Consider the following 24,960-nt stretch of genomic DNA (forward strand, 5'->3'; position numbering starts at 1 on the left):
TGTCACATGGTTGTTTTATGATGCATGTGAAGTTTTTGTCCCTGTTGGAGCTATTGCATTTATTTGTGATTTCCTGAGGTAGCTGCTATGAAATTGTGATTTTTAACAAAATTATTTATAGAATGAGGGTGCCACCAACATTTATTGTCCGTCCCTAGTTGCACTTGAGCAGAGATGTAGTGAACAACTGCAGTCCATCTGGTGTTATCTTGGCCTTATGTCCAAGGAAAACATTCCCAACCCCTCCATTCTTTCTTTTGTAACAGAAAGGGCCCAGGGATGAGATATTTCTGTTTAATCTTTTCTGCACTCTCTAATGCATTTGCAACCTTCCTGTGGTTTAGTGGTTAGACCTCACTGAGGTCTAACCACTTCTTTATATAAGTTCATTTTGTGACCTGCTTTCTTTCTTTCTTTCCTCAGTGCCCCAAATTATGGATTCTAAAATACTGTTTTCTCTACATGTTTTGCCCCTTTTATTGACTTGTGAATATGTACTCCCAGATCTTTAATCTTCACATTCTTTAGAAGAGTACCCTTTATACTGTCTCTCCAGGTTTTTTTTACCAAAATGTATCCCCTCTTTTTTTTCTACATTGAGTTTTATCTGACACCCATCCACTGGCTCCATCAATGTATCAAACATCCTTTTGAAGACCTACACTGTCTTCCTCGCAGGTTACAGTTCTCTTGAGTTTTATGTTATCTCCAAACTTTGAAATTAGATTAGATTAGATGATTAGATTACTTAGTGTGGAAACAGGCCCTTCGGCCCAGCAAGTCCACACCGACCCGCCAAAGCGCAACCCACCCAGACCCATTCCCCTATATTTACCCCTTCACCTAACACTATGGGCAATTTAGTATGGCCAATTCACCTAACCTGCACGTTTTTTCTTGGACTGTGGGAGAAAACCGAAGCCCCCGGAGGAAACCCACACAGACACAGAATGTGCAAACTCCACAGTCAGTCACCTGAGGCGGGAATTGAACCCGGGTCTCTGGCACTGTGAGGCAGCAGTGCTAACCACTGTGCCACCATGCTGCCCACCAAGATTATTCATTGATATCAGGAAAAACAGGGTCCCCTATGCAGACCACTGGGGAACTTCACTACAAGCCCTAGTGTTTCCTAGCCCTCAGGCTATTTGGATCTATGTTGTCCCTGTTCGATTTGTTCCATGACCGATAACGTTTCTATGTTGTGTCACACTCTATTGTATGGCTTATGGAAGTCCATGTACACTTCAGCAATCCTCTGTTACCTCTTCAGAAAATTCCAAGTTATGTAGTCTTGCTTTTCCCTTCACCATGTCAATGCTGACTCTTCTGAATCAATCAATATTAAGTCCAGAGAAAATTAAAAGACAACTACCAATGCCTCTGCAATTTTTGCTGACTCTTTCTTTTAATTTCTTTGGAGGCATTGCCTCGGGTCCTAGTGCCTTATCAACTTTAAATACCGACCACTTGTGTAATACCTCTTATTAACATTAAACTTTCTGATGGCTGAGTTTCCCTCTCTGTCACTTTGGTCTGCGTAGCATCTGTCTCATCAATAAAGACAAATGCAAAGTCAATTGTGCCTCTTGTCTTGAGCTATAAGTTCCAGTTTTGGTTCCTAATTAACACCCCTCCTCCATTTATCATCCTTTTACTTTGGGATTTAAAGATTAAAATGAAGTGGAAGAAACATTCTAATAACAGGTATAAACTAGAAAAAACTAATGGGAACCAAGCTAAAAACAGAAGGCTTAGAAAGGAGATGTATAAACAATTAAGAGCAGCAGTGGGGGATTATAAGAAAGATTAGCAGTTAACATAAAGGGGAATACCAAAATTTTTGACAACCGCATAAGCAATAAAAGGATGGTAAAAGGAGTTGGGCTAACCCGGGACCTAAAAGGGGATTTCCATATGGAAGCAGGGAGCATGGCTGAGGTGTTAAATTAATATTGTGCATTTCTTTATGAAGGAAGGAGATACTGTCCAGCCCAAGTTAGTGGAAAGGTTTACGCCCCTTAAGGAGGCACTAGATAGGTTCTTAATACCTAAAGTTGAGAGGACTCAGGGACTGGATGAGCTAAGTCAAAGATACTGAAGGAAATGAAAATGGAGATTACAGAAGCAATGGTCATCAATCTTTCCATCTTCCCAAGACTTAGGTGATGCCAGAGGTCTTGAGAATCACAGATATAACACCTAAAAAGACAGGCAGGTTATGCCCATCATTTACAAGGTCATGAGTTTAACTTGAGTGGTTTTAAATTTTTTAAAAATTCACCCATGGGGTTTGGGTATTGCTGGCTGGTTAGAATTTACTTCAGGTCCCTTGTTACCCTTGAGAAGGTAGCGGTGAATTGCCTTCCTGGGACACTACAGTCCATGCATTGTAGGTAGACCAAAATGCCGGGAAGGATGGAATTCCAGAAGTTTGACCTAGTGACATTGAAGGAAAAGCAATATATTTCCAAGTCAGGATAATGAATGGCTTGGAGATGAACTTGTAGGGGATGGTGTTCCAGTGTATCTGCTGCTCATGTCTTTCTGGATAGAAATGGTAATGGGCTTGGAAGATACTGTCCAATGATCTTAGGTGAACTTCAGTGCATTTAGCATATAGTGCACACTATGGCTAATGAGTGTTGGAAGTGGATGTGGCACTAATCAACCAGGCTGCTTTGCCTTGGATAGTGTTGAGCTCCTTGTGTTGATGAGTTGAAGTCATCCAAGCAAATGGGAAGTAATCAGTCACGCTCCTGATCTCTGCCTTGTAGATGGTGGACAGGCTTTTAGGAGTTAGGAGGTGACTGACTTGATGCAATATTCCCTATGGGAAGCAGTAACTCAGGATGGAATTAATAGCTGCATGGAAAATGTGGACTAATTAGGCTTTTGCTAGGCTTGTTGAAACCAGACCTGGTCAAGTGATACCTTGATATCAAGGGAGTTGTTCTCCACTCACCCTGAGGTTCATTTCTTTTGTGCATGTTTGGACTTCTCTGTGTGACATCAGAACTGTGGCCCTGTTGGAACCCAAACTGTAAATCCGAATACAAGTTATCGTCACTGCTGAACTAGTTTGTGTAGACTTCTCTAATGTACATTCACAATTTAAATAGATTTCAGTTCTGGCAGTTTTATTGATGTGAAGGTCATTTGATGAATTCAAGTTGCTATAATTCTTGGTGGTTTTATTACTGCTGTGTTTTGTTGTTTGCTGGTTATTAGTGTTCAGATTACAGAACCGTACACAGCCTATTTAAGGTAATGAGACAAAAAAAAACTGCAGATGCTAGAATCCAAGGTAGACTGGCAGGAGGCTGGAAGAATGCAGCAAGCCAGGCAGCATCAGGAGGTGAAGTTGCTATTTCAGGTCTAATCCTTCTTCAGGACTGGGGGTGGGTGTAAGGGGAGCTGCAAATAAAGGGGATGGTGGAGGCAGGGTGGTGAAGTGGGAATAAGTGAAGACAAGTAGAGGGTATGACTTGGTTGGTCGATTGGAGGAATGAATCTGCTAGATGTCTGGGAGGGGGGAGGGACTGGGAAGGGAGGTTACTTGAAATTGGAGAACTCAATATTGAGTCCTCCAGGCTGTAGGCTGCCCAGGCGGAAGATGAGGTGTTGTTCCTCCAATTTGTGGTTTGTTTTCCCACTCCCTATCCAACATGGCCATCCTTGGCCACCTCCATTGTAGGAGGCAAAGGATGGCCATGTTGGATAGGGAGTGGGAAGGGGAATTAAAATGGGTGGTGACTGGGAGGTCTGGTTGGCCCCTGTGGGCCTGGCTGGGATGCTCAGCAAACCATTCCCTAAGTTTATTTTTGGTCTCCCTGATGTAGAGAAGACCAGATAGGGAGCACCTGACGCAGTAAACTAGGTTAGAAGACAGGCAGGTGAAGCTCTGTCTCACCTGGAAGAACTGTTTGGGACCATGGGTGGATGTGAGGGGGCTGGTGTACTGGCAAGTTTGCATCTTTTCTGGTTGCAGAGGAAGGTACCTGGGGTTTCTGGAGGGTTGGTGGGGAGAATGGAGCAAACCAAGGACTGTCGAATGGAATGGTCCTTGTGGAAGGCAGAGAGGGATGGGCCACACCACCACCTTTCCCCATTTCACTGCTCTCAACCGTACCCTCCCCAAAAGAAATCTCCCCTCCACTGTCTCCAATCTCATCCTTCCCTAGTTTCGCACTGCTCATTTCTACCTGCTCCCCAAGATTCACAAGCCCAACTACCCCAGCTGATCCATTGACTCGGCATGCACCTGCCCCACCAAACTCATCCTGTTCTACCTCAACTGTATTCTCTCCCCATTGGTTCAGGCACTGCGACACCAACCACGCCCTCCATGTTTTCAGTAACTTCCAGTTCCCTGGCGCCCAGCATTTTATCTTTACCATTGATGTGCAATCCTTATACATGTACGTTCCCCATAGGATGGCCTGCAGGCCCTCCGCTTCTTCTGCACCAGACTCTTCCAGTTCCCCTCCTCCAATACCGTCCTCTGCCTACCCGAACTGGTCCTCCCCCTTAATAACTTTGCCTTTGACTCTTCATTCCCTCCAAATCTAGGGGATGGCCATGGGCTTTCGGATGGGCCCCATTATGCCTGGCTCTTTGTCGGCTATGTTGAACAGTTCCTCTTCAGTACCTACACAGGCAGTGTACCCCAACTCTTCTGCTGTTACATCGTTGACTGCATCAGTGAAGCATTCTGCACTCAGGCTGAACTGGAGCAGTTATTGCCTTTGCCCACAATGTCTACCCCGCCCTCAAGTTCACTTGGTCCATCTCGGACACCTCCCTCCTCTTTCTTGACTTCTCCATTTTCAACTCTGACAACAGTCTTTAGACAGACAGTTACTATAAACCCATAGACTCTCGCAACTACCAGGACTACACCTTCTCTCACCCAGAATCTTGCAAGAACTCCATACTGTTCTCCCAATTCCTTCTCTGACGAGGAGACATTCCAGTCCCAAGCATCCCAGGTGTCCACCTATTTCAAGCAACATGCTTTTCACCCCTCTGTCATTCAGACAGCCTCCACTGCATTATCTCCGTTCCCCATTCCACTGCTCTAAACCCCTCCCCCTTCAAATGCAATAAAGTTAGGGTTCCCCTTGTCCTCACCTACCACTCCATCTGTCTCCACATCCAATGCATCATCCTTAAATACCCCACCACTAAAAACATCTTCCCTTCCCCATCCTCTCTGCCTTCCACAAGGACGGTTCCTTTCTACTCCTTAGTTTGCGCCACCCTGCACCCGGAAAAGATGCCAAACCTGCCAGTACACCACTTCCATCACTCCATCCAGGACCCAAACAGTCCTTCCAGTTGAGACAGAGGTTCACCTGCACTCTCCCAAACTAATTTACTGCATAAAGTGCTCCCGATGTGGTCTCTACAGCAGGGAGACCAAATGTAAAGTTATGGTGTGGCTCACCGAGCATCTCAGTAGGCCCACAGGAGATGACTGGCCCTCCCAGTCACCACCCATTTCAATTCCCCTTCCCACTTCCTATCCAACATGACCATCCTTGGCCGGCTCCATTGCCACACTGAACCAAACCGCAAATTGGAAGCACAACACCTCATCTTCCACTTGGGCACCCTACAGCCTGGAGGACTCAACGTTGAGTTCTCCAATTTCAAATAACTGTCGTCTTCCCTTCTCCTGACTCCCTTCCCAGTCCCTCTCCCTCCCTTCCACTCCTCCCAGCCACCTGCCGGATTCATTCCACCCATTGACCAACCAGGTCATACCCTCTAACTGTCTTCACCCCACTTATTACCCTGCCCTGCCAAGCCCTTTATGTGCAGCTCCCCTTACTCCCACCCCACAGTCTTGAAGAACGGTTACACCTGAAACACTGACTTCACCACCACCTGATGCTGCCTGCCTTGCAGTGTTTTTCCAGCCTCTCTAAGGTAATGGGCAAATTTAACGTTTAATAATCCAACTCCATTTCCAGTCTGGCCCGTGCCTGTGGCAATCAGATTGCAGTTTTAAATATTTGTTGCTCCCCTTCACGGTTCTGTAGGTGTACATGCTCCAAGCAATCGATCATTGTGTTGGCCAAATGTAATAGTAAATAGGCTGTTCATATGAAAGCAAAATGAGACATACTGTTTTACTGCAACATCTAATAGATATTTTTTCTAGACTTAGTTCAGTGATAGCTCCCAAATGTTTCAGTCTCATGATCCTGAGTTCACCTTGCACCTGAGAGCTCTAATGCAACAGTACGGAATTGGAGGGATGACAAAGATCTTCCGTCACCTCAGTTCTGTGTCTTACACTTGTAATATGAAGAAAGCATGGCGAGCCCCCTCTCTATTGGTCTCTGACAACTCCCACCCCAAATTTTAAAATTCTTAAAATCTGCTAAGTTTCTCTCTAGTCCTGTTGGATGATGGGAAATTAGACCACATTAGCCATGACTCCACATTCACCATGCCTTTGCTCATATTTCAGCTGCCGCTAAATAAAGTTGAGTTCCTCTTCAAGCGACTGACCCACCTGCCTCTTGAAGATTAGCGGAGCTGACAGTAACTAAAGCAAGTCTAATACAAAAAAGACACTTGTTTTATACAGATGATAGTTAGTTGCTTGTTTTATTTTATTGCACTAATATGTTTTACTGTTCATTTCTGGTAAGTACTCATTAATTGCTGGTTCATGGGCTGGGCTAACTGTATTTTCACAAATTACCTATTCTGTTTTTAATGGATAAGTTTATATGTTGTGTTTTTAATGGACTTTCCTGCACAGTAAAAGGCCAACTAATTTTAGAATATCTATATTTTCCTCTCAAATTCAAGCAAATTAACATATCATTTAATTCAAGACGATCTTCAAACTTTTTCTGCCGTGAATCCCTCTTAGATTCCAAATGAGAAATTTGGAAATTGGTAATTGCACTTGCATTTTTGAAAATTACTACTTTTTTGTGGTAGTTATTCCATTTGTAGCTGGTATATTTGTGAAAAGATGCAAATCTCCCATGAGACTTTCATGTTCACAGATCTTAAATATCATATGTAAGTGATTGATAGAAGCTGGTGTGAAATGTGGCCTTGAATGCAACTGTTACAGTAACTGCCAACAAAAAGACACTGTTTCAGTGAAATGGAGCTTGCTGCAGCTGCACTGCTTTCCACAGAGCAATGTTTAACCACAATTAATGAGACGAGTCAACTAAACCTATTGTCAAAGACTATTTTGGCTTTGCTGACAAATTTATTCAGGAAGTTGTATGTAGGCTCAGCCAGTTTGGGTTTGATCTTTTGAACATGTTAGCAATCTAGATTTGGATCTACTCTTCCTTTTTGCTTTGCCTGGTGAGAAATGCTGTCATGGGATTAGACATTTTAAGACAATTAGGTCTGTTACAGATTTGGCAAAATAAATGCAACAATTAACTGACTTAGTTTGGTGGCAAAGAATCTCCTTTTGAAGGCCCAGTGGCTAACTGTGTTTTTTGGATTGATTACTTGGTTTGAAATCTTAAATTGATATATTTAACAAAGATTAAGTGGCTGCAGAGGATTGCAGTTGGTTTGGGCGGGTCAAAGACATTTTCTTTCTTTTTGTTAAAACGTCACCATATCTCATTTATATTGTTAGACAGGCATAAAGGCTACATAGTCGCTGTCTATTTGCAACCAGAAAATGCTCTCTGATAAACAGTAGACCAAAGTGTTCTCAATGATCGCACCCTCTTTTTCTCCCCTCAATGCACGTTAAATTTAAGAAGATTTGTTGCAAGATATTATAGGTGAATTTGCTAACAATAAGAAAAAGTTGATATGTATCAAAATCTTTGACTCACTCTGAAGCCTGCCTTACCAAAGGTAATTGAACCTTTTAGTTTTGTCAATTTTGATGGTTTATATAAAGGTAATTCATAATAGTTAAGTATATTCAAATACATTTATCAGTGAACCCTCTTTAAATTCATTTGTGGGATTTGGGCATTGTTGGCTCTGACAATTTTGTTTTGCCCAGCCTTAGTTATGCTTGAGAAGGAGATGATGAGCTGAAGACCTACAATTAGGAAGACCATTCCACATTTTTGATTCAGTGACACTGAAGGAACAGTTAGGTAATTCCTGATGAGATTGTGAATGACTTGGAGAGAAATTTGTAGATTGTGGTGTGCTCATGTATCAGCTGCCCTTGTCTTTGTGATTGTAAGTTTAGAAGATGCTGTCTAAATAATACTTGCCATGTCTGAATATTTTGTATCATGTAAACTGGTTGCTGCAAATGGAAGATTTAGTTCTCTTGTGTATCTTCATAAAAGCACAAGTTCCTCTTCCTAAAGGATATTCATATGACTAAAGTTATTTTTTTTAATAAGTGACCACTTTGCTACTCTTATCAATACCTTTGTTTTACTTGCAAATTTCTCAAATGAACTCAAATTATCAAAATTCCCCTTTTTGCATTTGAGCATCATTTTGAAAGTTTGCTGATCTTATGTAACTACTTGCAACTCTACTCAGTTCTGTGAATCTTTGTGATCCTTGAGTAGTTAATATAAGGTGATGTCTGAAAAAATGCTGTATTGTCTTTTGGATGTATTCAATAACATGAGGGAATGTGCTACAGCTTGGTTCACATAAGAACTGGTGTCCTGACCTTTCCTCCTATTACATATATCACCAAATATTGATCAGCTGGTCATTTGTCTCTCTCACCTTACTGTAAGCATATTAGGTACCGTTTTCACCAATGTTGCAACTATGGGAGTTGGTTGCAAAAGGCCATTCAGCCCTCTTTGCTGTTACTATGTTGGAAGTAAAATCTAAAATTCGCCCAACACTTCAGCTCTCTTCCTAATACCCTACTATGTTTTGAATGTCAGTGTATCATCATTTTTTTTCTTTATAGATTTGAACAGGTTTTGCCTCAATTCAGTAGCAAAATATGAACTATTTCAACAATCCTTCATGCTTGCTGCTTAGGTTACTGACCTATAATTACCTAAGTAAAACAATATTCTGCCCAGCTTCCTTCATTCTTGAAGTTCAGTTCACTGTATGTGAATAACTTCAGGATATCTTGAAGGTGGTACGGTGCTATATAAATCAAATTTCTTTTCCATCCAAGACTTATATTAGCAAAGTCTTGGAAATAAATTGGTGAGGGCATGATTCCACAATAATGGTGTTTCGTTGATCTCTTCCTTCCTTCCAAGATTTTTATTGTGGTGTTTTCGAATGTCTGAGCAATGACTGTGAATGTGACAAACTTCCAACACCGATATGACACCTATGTAATTGGAAGGTTCATGTGAATTCATCCAGATCAATACTTTTTACACATGTAGCACATTTGAAAATTGATCCTCCAAGGAAACAATACAATTTGTTTCACACTCTCAACTCTGATCTCCAGCATCTGCAGTCCTCACTTTCTCCTATACAATTTGTGTAGCTGAGTCTTGCTAAATATTTGTTTACAAAATGGAAAATACAAATTATTTAAATGCTGCATTCCTTTGTAAAGATTAGAATGTTTCACTGTTTTTGTCTGCATCAGTGGAAAGGCATGATGGAAAAGTTAGGAGTGGTGACAGCAAATGAGGGACAAAGTGAAACAGCAGGAGCTGGTGGGAAAGCAGCTAAAATAGTTGAAAACAGCTGAGAGGGGTGATCTTGGAAGAAAAGAAAGCTCCACATGGAGTAGGACTGAAGGTGGGATTGGACCTAATGTGACCGAGGAGTAAGTAGAGGCAGGGAAAATACAGGTACAGTCATGTGCAATGTTTGATAAATTCAGTTAAGAGGCATTTATTGCAAAGAAAGGAACTCAATAATGTGGCAAGAGAGGCACACCATTGTCACTAGTATTGGGAAGTTTGCAATTATAGCTTGATGGGAAATAAGATTTTGTCATTGAGCTTTGTATTCTCCACTTCAACAAAACTGTGACTCACGTAATGACCAGAAATAAACCTATTAAGAAACATGTTAAAAACAAAACCCAAGATTACTTTTTTAGACTAAGCAAGCATTCATAATTTTATTTATTGAGCTAATTGTTTTTCATCTCTCTTTTTATAAAATAGTCATTTTTTCTTTGCAGGGTACAATGCTTTTATGCACTGAGTTCATATTAACGAATGAGGGCGGGTAAGTGGAGCTAAGGCCATGAAAACATCAGCCATGATCTTATTGAATGGTGGAGCAGGCTCGAAGGGCCAGATGGTCGTCAACTGCTCCTGGTTCTTATATTCTTTATAACTTATACACCTTGGTCAGTTTTCTCTATGCCTTGTAAATTCAAGGCAATACAAACCAAACTTATCCAATGTAACTGTTTAAGCTATGGTATTAGCTCACCCAAAAATACTTTGCAGTTTTCCATTTTAATGTTGGCATAAAGCGTGAATGAAGTCTCAGCCTTAGCACTATGACAGCAATGTGTTTTGATCTCAGTTTTCGTAATTTCACTAGTCCCCAAGAGAGCAATTTTAAAAAAAGTTGTGAACATCTTTCACAACATCATTCTGCTGTCATGATGCATTGGGCTCGTGCAGGAAATCAAGCTTCGTTATTCTTTGGAATCGTCACAAATGATTTTATCAAAGGATACAAAATTCACAAATTTATTTGTCTATTTAGATTTACCAAAAAGCATGCAAGTTTTCGGTACTCAACCAGAATTACTATTTATTGCAAATAAATAGATTCTAGCTACAGAGAAATGAAATGTTGGCATATAACTAACTTCTACCTCCTCCTTTATAAAACTCCCCTGACGAGCATACAGATGGAAGGAAAAATTGGTATTGTGGTTGGAAGGAAAACCTTGGAATGTCCTTGTCCACAGGGTTTGCCAAGATGATCCCTGTCCTTGTCAGCACAGGCTTTTCACTTCCTTGCAGAAAGCACAGTGTGACTGGTTCACAAGTTACCAAGATTCTGACAATTTGCTCAAAAACCACAGCTTACAGAAACTAGTGAGTATGTTACTGAAGTGTGTTCATGTTTGTGAACATTGAGAACATCTGTCAAAAGGTCTTTTGCAAAGTTGCTAGTCAGTTGTCCCTGATATCAAAAGATATCTATTCACACTTCATCACTAAATAAAAACAAAGGGTAGGAAGAGCTTTCAGAAAGTTTCCGAGGATGGTCCAATAAATTTACCCATGCCTGGCACTTTTGAACCTGTGTTGAATCTTGTTGTACACATGGAGGAGTTTTTTTTTCAAAAAATCTGTTTGATTGAAATTGCTAAAGGTCTTCACTGTTAATTTGCTGATGCAAGCAAGTTCACTGTTTAGGTGGGAGACTCATAATTAAATCAGCAAGCCATAGTCTTGCATTCTCCTTGATTGATCTTGTGTTTTCACAAAGGACTTTGAAACATAGAAGATTAACAATGCAGAGAGTCATTTGACCCACAACCAGTGTGCGAGCTCAACTGGTTCAGTACCCCACGTAACATGGAGAAAGTGAGGATTGCAAATCCTGGAGATCATAATTGAGTGTGTGGTGCTGGAAAAGTACAGCAGGTCAGGCAGTATCCGAGAAGCATGGGAATTGGATTCGGGCAAAAGCCCTTCATCAGGAATGAGGCCTTGATTGCCCTTCTCCTCAGGTCAGGACCTGCTGTGCTTTTCCAGCACCCCACACTCAACCCCACGTAACATGCTGACACGAGTGAGAAATTCATTATTGCAGCTCCATAATGCAAGTGGTTAAATCTACTAAATAGTGGATTGTAAATGTGAAGCTCATGATTTTCTGAGATGTACAGAACATGTCTTACTGTAAAATTACAAATTTGGATTTGCTAGGTTTTAGTGACTTAAACTGTTCTTTCTCAGAACAAAGTGTTCTTAATGTGGTGTTTTAAAAAAATTATATAATTCTTTTGTGACTTACTTTGCGAAAAATGCTATGTCCAATGTAGTTCTCTTTTGTATTTTGAAGCATATTGGAAACCATAGAGAAGTTAATGAATGGTTTTGTTTGTTTTCTGGGGTCAACTTAGAAACATACCATTAGTATGGTAGGAGTCCATTCAGCCCATTGTGATTGTGCTGCTTCCATAAAATCATTTTCAAATTACACTTCCAGGTAGAGCATGTCTGATCTTGGCAACACTATTTCCCTCTGGATGAGATGATACGAGATGAGAGCAACTTTTGTAAATTTGGCAATAAATTGCTTATGGATATTATTGGTTACCATTTATTATGGGATAGCATAAAACAAATGTGGGTTGTACCCTCAACTTGGCTTCATTTTTTTTTATTGCAGCATTAATAATTTGCACTATTGTTCCAAACAATTTGGATGGAGTTTTTGATGAATATCTTAAACTTCAGAATTCAAAAACATTTGGAGAATAAATTTGCAAATCGCTTCTTGATTTTTGCTACTTTTTAATTCTATAATTTATTGCAATGCATGTAACCTGTTGTGTTGGGTATTAACATTGTGATTAACATAAGGTATTAAACACCTTGACCCTGTTTCTCTAGGGTGACTTTCTCACGGGTATAAACACACGTATCTGAAGAGGGTACCTCAGCTAACAACTTAACAGATTATCAGTAACATTGCTACAGTTGTGCATCTCTCCCTTGAGGTTTTGCCTTGCCTTGTTGCTGCTGTGTAACAGCAAAGCTTCTAAATGTTAGAAATGTTTAAGAGCTTCCATCTCATTAAGGAAGCTTTAGTTCTATCCACATCCGGCAATCTGCTCTGAAAATTCTGCAAATATTTTTACAGCTGTGACAAATTGTACCATTAGCATCTGAGTTTACAACATTTGTTGAAAATTGATTCACACCACCTTCCAATATTAATGGATCCTTTTTTAAAAAAAAACGGATCTACAGAATTGCCAAAATCTGAGCTTTTGGATCATAATTTATACCAAGTCTCATTGAAATTTGCCTTTTTTTAAAAACACAGACTAATAAATGGGTACAAACATCTTCACACTTTCAGTGGTGAATATAATAAAAACTGAATCAAAAACAGAAGTTCATGGAAAAGTTCAGCAGGTTTGGCAGCATCTGGAAGGAGAAATTCAGGTCTGGTGCCCCTTCCTCAGAGCCAGTAATAAAAGCTGAATTTAATTCTGCAGTTGATTGTTCAGCTGTTGACTGAAATGAGTTTGCAGAATTAAAGATATTGATATTACTGCCGAGACCTGATGTTAATTACCAAATTGAAAACTCAGCACATCTTGTGAGTGAATAAATTGAAATGATTGAGCAGTAGCAACCAAGTAACTACCATTGATTAGGAAACCACACTGGATGTTGGTAAGATGTGTTAAATGCAGAAAGTTTTGGTTTAATTGTCAAAGGTATCAGAGTCGAAAAGTGTGGCCCTGAAAAAGTACAGCAGGTCAGGCAGTATCTGAGGAGCAGGAGAATTGACATTTTGGGCATAAGCCCTTCTTCAGGAATGTGGGGTTGGGGGGCGGGGGGAAGGAAAGAGGACTAAGAGATAATTGGGTGAGGTAGCTGGGAAGGCCATAAGTAGATGCAGGGGATGGGTGGGGCGGGGAGTTGTGGGCGATGGTGATAGGTTGGAGGGGATGGTGTAGCAAATAGGTGGGAATGAAGATGGACAGATAGGAAAGTTCACAAAGGTGGTGCTGATTCAAAGGTATCATTTCAAGTTGAGACCTTCATTAAAACTCCAGTTTTAAAATGTAAAATTAATATTGAATAAGTCTGCAACAAAATACAAGACAACATAGATCATAAGAGCTGGAATTCAGCTCTTTTGTCAAAGTTTGGACGAAAGCTGTAATGAGGTGTGGAGTAGAGTTATCCTGAGCAGGTTAGTCATGAGTAAGTGACATTTGATAGCACAAATAACATATTTCAGTAGACTAATAGGGCAGTAATTCACCATATTGGAATTATCTAACTTCTTGTGTGCAGCACATAACAGGGCAAATGTGTGTTTTGTCAGATATAATTCTGGAATCTACCTGGACCAGCTTGACAGATAGCTATGACACAACTATTCACCACAAAAACTAGAACCTTTGCTGTATCCAGTTTGTTCAGATATTTCTTAATATTGTATGAACTGAATGATAGAATTTAGGAATAAGAAAGGTGGGATTATACTATAGGCCTCCCAGTAGCCAGCAGGAGATAGAGGAACAGATATGTAAGCAAATCATGGAAAGATATAAAAACAATAGAGTTGTTGTGGTTGATTTTAAACTCTGCAACATTGACTAAGGCTTCTTTTGGAGCCCATAATCTTTCAGGGATGGGTGGATTCATGAGTTATACCTCTAGACTGCTCCTGTAACTTTCTTCTTTTAAGAAGGGTGAAAGGGAAACCAGGGAATTACAGACCATTTAGCCTGACATCTATGGTGGGGAAATTGAGTCTCTTATCAAGGATAACTGGTCACCCCAACATTTCATTTAATTAGGGAGAGTCAACTTGAATTCATGAAGTGTAGAACATGCCTATCAAACCGGAGTTTTTCCAAGAGATGACAAAGATGGTGGACAAAGATGGTGGACAAAGGTGAGTCAATGGATGTTGATTACGTGGAGTTCCAGAAGGCTTTTGATAAAATCCCACACAAAAAAACTTAGTTGAAGTCCACGGAATTGAGAGCAAATTACAACATTTTCAGGATATTAATGGGGAAAGACTGGGTAGCCAAAGATAAACCATTTCCACTGGTTGAGGATTCTAGAACTGAGGGCATAGTCTCTGAATTGGGCCAGGCCATTCAGGGGAAATGTTAGAAAACACTTCCATATGCAAAGTGTTGTGGAGATTTGGAGCGCTCTTCCTCAAATGGCAATCGGTGCTTATTTGATGGTTAAGTTTAATAAGATAAATTTTTATTATGCAAGAGTATCAAGGGTTGTGGGCCCATGCAGGCATATGGAGTTAGGCCACAGATAAATCATGATTTAATTGAATGGTGGAGCAGGCTCAAGGTGCTGAATGACCTACTCCTGGTCCAATGTTCCTGTGAGATTGAGAGGCAAGTTTGCTTATTAAAAAAAAGGGTGGTAAGTGCTTGGAATGTGTTGTCAGGGAGGTGGTAGAAGCATGTAAATTAAAACTGTTTAGGAAGCATTCAGACAGACACATGAACAGGCAGGGGATAGAGAGATACAGACCATGTGCAGGCAGGTGTGATTATTTTAGATTAGTATCATGGTCTGCACAGACATAATGGGCCAAAGGACCTATTTCTGTGCTGTACTGTTGTATGAATCTACTTTGCTGAAGATTGGCATCTGTGGTGATAGAGAGGAATCATCCACTCAGCACTCTTTGCTCCAGGTTGTTGAAAACACTTCTCAGCCTTACTGTTTAAACTTGTGCAGGGGTCTGCCATCATTGAGGGTCGATGTTTTTATGGAAATCCCTCCTATTAGTTGTTTAATTAAGCATCACCATTTATACTCTGAGCTCATAGTTTGACCATACTTTGAAAATTAACCAAACCTTTGAGACCTTCTGAGGAAGCAGAATAACATAATGTTTTGATGTGAGGAAGAATAAAACGAGTGACCATATGTGTAAGATAATCCCTAATGAGGGAATTCAGAAAAAACTGATTATCCCAACGGTAGATACAGTTGCAATATTTAAAAGACATTTGGATAGGTAAATGGATAGGAAAGGTTTAGAGGAACATGGACCAAAGGGCCTGTTTCCATGCTGTATGACTCTGATTGTATGACAGTGTGGTAAAAATGTAGAAATTAGTACCCAAGGGAGTAAAGCAAATAAATTACATTTCCCTTCATCTTTTGCAAATGTCTCAATGTATGTGGATATTTTTCTCCTCATTTATTTAAATTTCAAGGAAACAAACTTGCACCACTTCACTTTGACAAAAGCTTGAACAAAATTGGGTCTCTGAGAATTGTAAACTTCATTTTTGAAGTTTCTTTTTAAAAGAACTAAAGTTGTTTTTTGCATCCGTTTAAATCATGGCTAAAATAATCTTTTATACATGTTGGAGAACTACCATCATTCCATCTCTAGAAATGGAGTTAGAATCCAGCTTGAAATGGAAGTCTTCTGTAAGCTTGTTTAATTAGAAAATGCTCAGTCCACAGATTAATTCATTGCATAAATTTGCACTTAATATTAAAAAACACAATAGCGTAATTAAAGATAATATGAACAGATTAGAAATAAGAATAAAAATAACCTTTTTAAGCTAAATGTGTTTGTTTTAAATTTCTTTGGTTTTCATCCAGCTTTAAGTTAACATTACTAGATAACTTAGTGTGGAAACAGGCCCTTCGGCCCAACAAGTCCACACCAACCCGCCGAAGTGCAACCCACCCAGACCCATTCCCCTACATTTACCCCTTCAACTCTCACTACAGGCAATTTAGCATGGCCAATTCACCTAACCTGCACATTTTTGGACTGTGGGAGGAAACCAGAGCACCCGGAAGAAACCCACGCAGACACTAAGAGAATGTGCAAACTCCACACAGTCAGTCACCTGAGATGGGAATTGAACCCGGGTCTCTGGCGCTGTGAGGCAGCAGTGCTAACCACTGTGCCACCGTGCTGCCCATAATATAATATACTATAATATTTACAGTGCCAAAAGTCTCAAACTTAAACTTGGACCTGATTTGAATGCCTTTGGAGTTTTGCATGAGGTGTTTTGGGTCAGTAGAAGGAAAAATAATTTGATTCACTCACTGGAGCTGAACAGTTCATGGAAATAACAAATTTCTAGATGTATTTGTAGAAATAGTGTCTTTGTCTTTAGATGCTTTGTCCCAATAGTTAGCATAACCCAATCCTCTTTCAAAAGTGAGGAATAATTAGTTACTTCCCACTAAAACGTAAACAAATTATGGCAGATCTTCCAATCTGAGTCTGTCTACCTCTCACAGCCACGCTAAAATGTATTCCATTCAAGCACATCCCAAAGAACTCTGATTGAACGTTTGAAAGATCAAGTGCTTTGGAACAGTGTTTTTAAAATAGTTTTGTTTGTGCATGGATATGGTGGGTATGCTGTGCCTACTTAAAGACATTTGTGGCTGCTTGTTTTTATATAAAACATCAATTTTATATAAACTGAGATCCAGTTTAGTACCTACTGTATTTTTATTGAAGAGATCTGAATGTCTGCTCCTACATTCTTAGCAAATACTTCAACTATTTGATAGTTCAAGCAATCAATGGTTCTTAGTATTTGTTAAATCCTCAGTTATGAGCCATCCTACTTAATGGGTGGTCACTAAGCATTTCATACTTGAGTTTAGTTTTGTTGCCATAATCATGAAAAGCCCAGAACACATGTGACATGTAAAGGTACTGTTTTTTATTACACACCACTTCCACACAGTGTTAATTTTAAAGGCAATTGTAAAATGTCTGATAGAAAGTAAATTCAAGGCTGAGAGATTAAGAGAATTGAGGGTAATGGAGAAACTCATCTTGTGCGAGTCAATAGCTAGCATGGAGGTACAACAAATAATCATACAATAGAATCATAGAATCCCTGTAGTGTGGAAATCTGCCATTAAGCCCATCAAGTCCATACCAACCCTCCCTAAGAGCATCTCATACCCCTACACTATCCCTGTGACCTTTCATTTCCCATAGCTAATCCACCTAATCAGCAAATATAACTATACTATGCAGTTTAGCATAGCCAATCCACCTAACCTGCGCATTTTTGGACTGTGGGGGGAAACCGGAGCACCTGGAGGAAACCCATGCAGAATAGGGGAAAATGTACAAATTCCATACAGTCACCCAGTGGAATCCAACCTGAGCCCCTAGTATTGAGGGAACAGTAGTAACCACTGAGCCACTGTGCAGCCCGTTAGTAATAGAATTATTTCTTATATGACAAGAATAAATTGATCATTAAGGAGGTTTACCTGGGAAGAGCCAGCATGGTTTTGTGAAAGCGAAATCATATTTAACCAATTTATTGGGGTTCTTTGAAGGAATATTGTTGTGAACAAAGGGAGAGCCTATGTACTGCACTTGTCAAATGCCTTCTGAAAATCCAAGAAACTGCACAAAAGATTATTGCACGTAGGGGCTCTTGGTACAGTTCATAAAATACTGGCATGCATTGCAGATTGGCAGGCAGAAAACTCTTTATATAAATAGATCTTTTAGTAATTGGAAGCATGTGGCAAATAGATTCCTGCAGGAGTCTCTGCGGGTGACAACTTCCCTCAAACAAGTAAATGAAATAAATTGTTTTAAAAAATGGGCATGGTAGATAACTTACGAAATGAGACAAAGATAAATAGTAAAGTATGTTGTGAAGAGAATTCAAGGAAGATGCAGACAGAATAAGTAGAGCGATTGAGCAAAAATCTGGCAGATTGCATATAATTGAAATATGAAGTTGTTCACTTTGGCAGAAAGAATTAAAAAGCAGACTATTAAAAGGAAAATGACTGCAAACTTCCAAAGTGCAGAGAGACCTCTGTTCTAATACAGTTTACAAAGAGTTGGTCTGTCAGTACAGCAGGTAGTAATGGTTAATGGACTACCTTCTTTTATTGTGAAAGGAATTAAACATTTAAAAGTAAAGTGGTTCTACCATGCTGTTAAGGAAGGAATTTTAGGTCTTCACAGACCATCTTAGTTTGAAAATCTGTTGCAGTTCTTTTGTCTGTGCTGGGTCGAAGATCTAAAATTCCTTCCTTAACAGCATGACAGAAGCACCTTCACCAGTTGTTCTTGAATGCTTTTGTTATGGACCAGGCCAGATCTCTTTCCCCACATTTCTCCCTCCCCCCCCCCCCCCCCCCCCCCCCACCGCCGCCACCGACCTCAACATTCCAGGAGTGATGCAATTCATCAAGCCACTTAGTTTCAAACAAAACAGAATTTATTTGCAAGACTACCAAATGAAATACAAACAAAAGCGAACCGAATATAGAATAACAATTTTAAAACCCAGTCAACTCTATTGCAACTTAATGATGCTGTTCCAAATACTTGCAACATCCCCAAAATACCTCTTGGCACAAAAAGGTAAAATCAAACAGAAGGTCTTACAGAAGAGAGGTCTTACAGACAGATTCAGCACAGAACACTTTCTTCCATGTAGCTGTTTCTTAGACAAGCAGCCTCAAAAAAAACTAACTGCCTGCTAAGACCAGACCAGAGAGAAGCTGAGCTGGGAGAACTGGCCGGTCCCCTTTCATTGTACAAGTTTTTTAAAACTTGCAAGTCTTTTTTCCTGAGGCAGTATCTGTTAGCTATAATCAAGTTGGCCCTAAAGCCCATCCAAACTAGACATCCCAGTGCGACCACTCTGGGCGGGATCAAACCAGAAGGACAATATAACCTTGTTAAACGAGCAGCATTATCTCACTTAGCACAACCTTCTCAAGTGTATGCAAGAAGTACGGTTATGCTGACGAGGTTTTTTAAAATTTAAAAAATATGTGGTAGCATCAGGGAAAGTAGGGCTAGGTGAAGGTGCAGGCCGAGGTAAACAAACACAATTGGGTGTAAAATAGAGGATACAATCTGACTTTAGACTCAGGCCAGTGAGGAATCTGGTCGGAGATCCACTATTATTTCAAAACATTAAAGTGAACAAGTTGAACTGATAAAGCCTCTTTTTAACATCTTCCAGTTGCATAAAGTTCTTCACAGCTCATGAAATTTTGTGTGGTCAGTATTCTATGTAGCCAGAAATGTCTGATTTAGAATAAGAAATGAGTGATCAATTCATCTATTTTTGAAGGAGAAATGTGAAAATACTCAGTGCAGCAGAATCTGTTGAATGCAGATACAACCTCTGCTTCATCTCACAAAGGGTACCTCTAAAAGACACCTCTTATAATGCCAATAGCCATCATAAAAGATTTTATGCTATAAACCCATGTAGTGGGATTTTGACAGCTCAAACATCTGATTCAAGAGAGGAGTGTTGCAAGCTCCTGACAGGGAATGTTATACCCAGTATATGCTAAAAGGTATCACTAATATGTTTGATTTAATTTATCTTACAAATCCTTCCAAACAAAAGAGCACGTGCATTAAAGAAATAGTCATTTGTATAGAGGAAAAGGGCCAAGCTATTTTCTTTATAATTCACTTTTTAATAGATGATTGTTTTGAGTGGAAAAAATACCAGGCTGTCATTCCTGCAAAACAGGAAATTGTCTGTCTTTATTCAAAATATTGAATATTGTGACCCTGTAGGGTAGACAAGTACATTCCATACATTGGTTATAAGGGTAACCATCACCAGAATCCAGGAGAATAACTCAGTATTATGTGATATTGCTATGAGATGGCTTAACATCATTCAGTTATGGAGGTAGTTTTTGGACATTGGTGATTATGCTGACATTTGTTGACAGCACAGTCCAGAGACAGCAGTGGTGTTTGCAACAATAAATTCATTGTTTGTCAAGGCTGGACATGGGTTAAAAGCAGCAACTCTGGTTCTGTAAAAGGGTGATTATGGGTTTAAGATGGTGAATGTTGATGGACCCATTACAGATAGTTCTCCTACAATGCCATAGTTGCATTCTAGTGATACCTCACTTAATAGAAATAATGGGGCCTTTGGGAAAAGTGGACTTGGGGGCAGACCAGCAAAAAATATCACTCACAATCGCTCAAAAATCACCCAAAATTCTTACGCAAAGTATAGCAGGTCAGGCAGCATCCAAGGAACAGGAGAATCAACGTTTCGGGCATCCAAATGGAATCAGCTAATCCCTTTTTTTGCATTTGTGTGGACATGGGGTTTGCACAGTAGCTCAGTTGTTAGCATTGCTGCCTCACAGCATCAGGGACCCAGGTCCGATTCCAGCCTTGGGTGACTCTGCCTGTCTGTGTGGAGTTTGCACATTCTCCCTGTGTCTGCGTGGGTTTCCTCCCACAGTCCAAAGATGTGCAGGTCAGGTGAATTGGTCATGCTAAATTGCCCATAGTGTTAGGTGCATTATTCAGAGGCAATTGGGCCTGGGTGGGTTACTCTTCGGAGGGTCGGTGTGGACTGGTTGGGCCGAAGGGCCTGTTTCCATAATGTAGGGAATCTAATCATGATATAACAATAAAGGTAAAAAGTCTAATAATAGCAGTAAAACAATTTGTTTGAAATTTAGAGTCATGGATATGTACAGCATGGAAACAGACCCTTCGGTCCAACCCGTTCATGCTGACCAGATATCCCAACCCAATCTTGTCCCACCTGCCAGCACCTGACCCATATCCCTCCAAACCCTTCCTATTCATATACCCAACCAAATGCCTCTTAAATGTTGCAATTGTACCAGCCTCCTCCACTTCCTCTGGCAGCTCATTCCATACAAGTACCACCCTCTGTGTGAAAAAGTTGCCCCTTAGGTTTCCTTTATATCTTCCCCTCTCACCCTAAACCTATAACCTCTCGTTCTGGATTCCCAGATCCCAGGGAAAAGACTTTGTCTATTTATCCTATCCATGCCCCTCATAATTTTGTAAACCTCTATAAGGTCTGGGTAATTGATCAGAAAGAGAGCAAATTTGCTCATCTCTATTAGAAACTGATTAGATCCTGTATCTCAAAATTACAACTACTTGTCCTCCTTTCCAGTTTTTTCTGTGTAAACTTTACCCACAGAAGCGAATTCTTCACAGAGGTCAGGAGTTAACTCCATACCCAGCCCCTGCCTTGGCTGTGCACTCTCCTGCAGGCCCTCGGCTGCTCTTGGGGATTCCTTTACTATTTTCACTAATGCCTTTTACCACCTCTTTTCCCACAGTGCCTTTCTTTAATGACCAGCACTGATTTTACATGTCCCACTTTATCACAGTGGAAGCACCTGAGGCTTTTCACCTCCTTTCCACCCACTTGGGCTGCTTTTTTAACCTCTGGTAAACACTCACAAGTGTTCTCCACTCTTTGTTTCATAGTGTAGGATCTGCCCTTCTCCCAACTTCTATCCCTCACAGGATGAAACTCTGTCTTGAAGCTTGTCTTATGCACCAACATGTACTCATCTGCTAATTCTGCAGCCCTTCTCACTTCTTGAACTTTCTGTTCATCAACGTGAATTCTTTCCATCTCTGGAAGTGAGTTTTTAAAATTCCTCCAGCAGAATAATCTCTTAGAGCCGCATGGGTCTTATCTATCTTTCAGGCCTGCACCCATCTATCAACATGACTGTTTAATTCTTTTGAATTCAACATAAGTCTGACCTGGTTCCTTCTTTGTTTCTGAACTGCTGTCTTATACGCCTCTGGTACCAATTTATAAGCTCTTAAAATAGTCTGTTTGACTCCGTAAACTCTTGACCTCTCACCTGACACTGTGGCAAATACCTCACGAGCTCTACCTACCAGTTTAGTCTGAACTAGCATTGCCCATAAATCATCTGACCACTCCATCTGCCTAGCCAATTTTTCAAATGAAATAAAGATGGCTTCAATGTCTTTCTCATCAAAATTGGAAGAGTTTTGACATATTTGTATATATCACTACCTTCTCTTTTTTAATCTCCATCCTGTTAACTAGACTTTGCTGACAAAGTCGCAACTTCAAGTTCAAATTCTCTTTCCTTCTCTCTCTCTTTCCTTTCCCTTTCACTCACTCACTCTCTCTGTGCCTCTCCCTCTCTTTGTTTATCTTTATAACACCATTTTCCTCAAATGTAATTTAAGATTTTCTAACTCTGTTGCATTTGTCTGGTTCTCTGACACACCCAAATTTTTGAGTAACTTCTTTACAATTTCAGTCTTTTATCTTTGGTTGAATCCAAATCTAACTTTATTCATTCTAAAAGTATGGCCTTTTTCTTTCTTTCTACACTTGACAAATTTGAGAATCATCTTCAAATCCCAGAACCCCCCTCGCAATTTTAAGTGCCATTTCTCTCACTTTTAATTTAACTAACCACAAGGTCACTGAAATTAAAAAATTGTCTCACCTATGTTTTATTTAAAGATCTAGGACACTAACCTGCAATTGTTTAAATCTACTGGATTTTTTTTCATACCTCAAATCTATTCAAATCTGTGCAAATCTCAGACTGGATCTGTCTAAACCTGTTCAAATCGTTGACGAAAGCCCCCAAACTCTTACGACACTGGGTAAACCCCTCTGCTGATTTAAACCCGATACACAGAAACTCACCTCGTGCCGTAATCTGTTCAATTCTGAGAGACAAAGAACTAGCCCAGAGGTCACTATTTAAAGTAAAATTTTATTCTTTAAGTCCAACAGAGAATATTAAAACCATCAACTATTAACAATTCCTTTCTCTTAAACCTACCTTTATATCCCACTCTACAATACTGGTCTGATTTTTTTTAAAAACCCTGATTAATATTTCAAAAAAAAAATCACATTTCAAAAACAGTCAACTTTGTCGATTCTCCTTGGTAAATTTTCCTCTGTAGATTTTTCTCTAGGTCAGCTTCGATGTTCAGCTGCACAAACGTCTAATAGACAGGTCTGTTTTTGTAAGCACTTTCTTTTCATTATCCACTATCCCTTGTCTGTTTTAGTTGGATCTATTTTTTTCTGTGAAGTACTGTTATGAAGTGTAGGTGAGTACTGTACCTTTGAGAGAGACTAGAAACTGGCATGGACTTAGAGAGGCACAGAGTGTGCTGAAAGAATTTAAGATGTAACATTTGACTGTGAAACCAATTGTGCAGATAAGTTGTCATGATGCAGAAACAAATTTAAATTTGGCCATTTTAAATTATGCCCCAGATACCAAACTCCAATCAAATTTGAATTTAGTATTTTGACAGCATCAAGCCAATGAAATGATCTGATGTTTTGGGTTACAAAACCACACATTTTGAACAGTTGGGGTAGAACTACCAAGAACACCAACAAGTCCCGACTGCTAGCCAAATAGCTCTCTGAAATGTAGGGGAGTGCAATGTAGATGCCTTTTTATTATAATCTTTTGAGTTACCTAGAGACAGGAATTGTCCTTCTGGTTTGGAAAATTACCTGGGGAGGTGTCAAGTGCATAGATATTTAAAATGTCAGGAGCATGTGCAGAATATAACTAAGGTGGCTATTGGAATGCTGACCTTTATATATAGAGAATTAGAGTATAAGGACACAAGTTATGCTGCAGCTATACAAAACCCTGGTTAGACTCTGCTTGGAGTACTGAGAACAGACCTTGGCATCAGATCATAGTAAGGATATATTGGCCTTGGAATGACTATTATGTAGATTTACAAGAATGATACTGGATTTAAGGGATTAAATGATGAGAGATTATACAAATTTCGCCTGTTTTCTCGAGAACTCAGAAGGTTAAGAGGTGATCTGATTGAAGTCATCAAGATGTTAACAGGAAACATCAAGGTAGATAAAACTGAACTGTTTTCATGGTTGGAGATTCTAGAACTAGGCGGGGTATACTTTGCTAATTAGGGCTAGACCATTCAGGAATGTTAGGAAGCATTTCTACACAATACAGGGAAAGGTAGATGTTTGGAAAAACTTCCACAAGTGGTAATATATACTTGACCAGTTGTTGGTTTTAAATCTGAGATAAATAAGATTTTGTTCAGCCAAGGTATATAGAGTTAAACCAGAGATTAGCCATAATCTCTCTGGTTTGTGAGACTAAATGGCCTAGTCCTGTCCCAGTAATGGGAAGCAAAGAAATGGCAGAGACTTTGAGCAAGTGTATTGTATCTTCCTTCACAATAGTAGGACTTAGTGGAAGGAGAAAAGGCTGACAAATCTACAGGATCAGAGAGCTTGCATCTTAAGATATTGAAAGTAGTGATTGCATAGAGGGTGAATGGTTAATTATAAACCTGCAGAATTCTCTTGCTTCTGAAAAGGTCCAGATGGATGGAAAAACTAAATATATCACCTGTGTTCAGAAAAAGAGGGAGATTAAAAGCAGAAGCTATAAACCACTTCAATGAAATATGCCACAGAGAAAATACCAGAAGTTATGATTTGAAGCAGTAGTAGGACATTTATTAACACCA

General features: G+C 39.9%; 1 protein-coding gene across 4 annotated transcripts in view; it reads left to right on the forward strand.

Moving 5' to 3' along the window:
• rnf13 (ring finger protein 13) overlaps positions 1 to 24,960 on the forward strand; it is a 259,925-nt gene that overhangs the window by 189,724 nt on the left and 45,241 nt on the right. The window lies entirely within an intron of this gene.

This window comes from Chiloscyllium punctatum, chromosome 6, assembly GCF_047496795.1.
Source record: "Chiloscyllium punctatum isolate Juve2018m chromosome 6, sChiPun1.3, whole genome shotgun sequence".
NCBI classification, from domain to species: domain Eukaryota; kingdom Metazoa; phylum Chordata; class Chondrichthyes; order Orectolobiformes; family Hemiscylliidae; genus Chiloscyllium; species Chiloscyllium punctatum.